We start from the raw sequence: 1,512 nt of genomic DNA, 5'->3' as shown, positions 1-1,512 counted from the left end.
GGATTTCTATTATCTCACAGGAAGAAGAATGTCAAACAAAAAGAAAAAATATTGGCATTACTTTAGTAGAACATGGAGGTGTAAATACTTCTATAACCAAAAGGTATTATGCAAGATGACCACAAAGACTGCAAAAAGTTTTAAGAACCACTGATCTAAGTCTTCTACTCTTAAGTGGCAGAACCTTGAACATTCCATGGCTTGGTGGTTCCATTGTGTATTACCATGTTCAAGCCATAATATGTAACAAAGCTTAATTTCCAGGTGCATTTTAGTTGAGATCTTCATGGTTTCAAAATAACTTTGTAAAAATTATACTTGTCTTTTCCCCACTATTGCAGATACCATAAATGTTATCCATCTAATATCAAAATTTAAAATGGCTTGTTGAAACTTGCTAAAGTTGACACGATGTTAAGCCAGTTTGCTGAACTAGTGTATACTGCAACTAGTGAAAAGGAAATCTTAAAAAGCTTGCCCCGCCCATAAAAAAAAACAGGTATCCCAGAGATACTTTTTCCCCCACTACTGCAGATACCATGTTATCCATCTAATGTCAAAATTTAAAATGGCTTGCTTGAAACTTGCTAAGGTTGACACGATGTTAAGCCAGTTTGCTAGTTTACTGAATAAACTAGTATATACAACTAGTAAAAATAAAGGTATCTTAAAAAAGCTTGCCCCGCCCATAAAAAAGTGGTATCCCAGAGATGTACTTCAACTTAACTGAAGTTTTGCATGCTTTTTATCCAAATTAGGGAATGTGGAATTTTCAAGAGGATCTATTGCAATCCAGCACTGCTTTTCCATATGAAAAACTGGAAATCTGTGCCTGAAAGCACTTCCATTGTTTACGTGGTACAGTTATCTGTACTATTGAGGATTATTTGTTTCAAGTTTTGACTTAGATGAAAAACTAGTTTGCTTTGCTTACCATCTTTAGCTGTTTCTCAGGCATTTGATGCTTTAAATCTGTTGTAGAAAGCTGAAAGATTCACTTGTTTTAGGTGTTCGTGAGCCTTTGAGAAGATGTAGAGACAGCTTTGCTTATCTTAATTCTCCATTGTCTTAGTCAAAGGTGTTCCTTTAAAAGTGAGAGACTACAGAGTTGCAAAAAAATTTGAAACAGTAACATCAAGTATTGTTTTGACGTTTCCTTGGTGTGACATGGGTCAACCTTTATTTATAGTATTCTGAAGTTGATTTATCAAGTGACTTTTTGGGTAATGGGGAGGTCCTTGCAAATTCCCAGTGGCATGGAGTTAGTATTTGTTGCCCCTTTTAGACTTGGGAATTTAAGTTACTTTTTTTTTTCCTTTAAATCAAGCTGTTGGAGGACAGCAATCTGTGTGGATCTGTTTCAGATGAGAATTTGAATCCCTACCACCCCCAGACCACAGCAACATGGTTTTGCATGGACATTTGTGTGGAAAATCCAGTTTTAGCAGTTTTGGAGTTTCTGGTGTGGAAGGTTTTAGCATTTTGCACTGTTAGGAAAAATAAGATGACGTG

The sequence above is a fragment of the Microcaecilia unicolor genome, chromosome 7 (genome assembly GCF_901765095.1).
Source record: "Microcaecilia unicolor chromosome 7, aMicUni1.1, whole genome shotgun sequence".
NCBI lineage: Eukaryota > Metazoa > Chordata > Amphibia > Gymnophiona > Siphonopidae > Microcaecilia > Microcaecilia unicolor.
The sequence above is the reverse complement of the archived record's forward strand: the minus strand, read 5'-3'. Positions refer to the sequence as shown.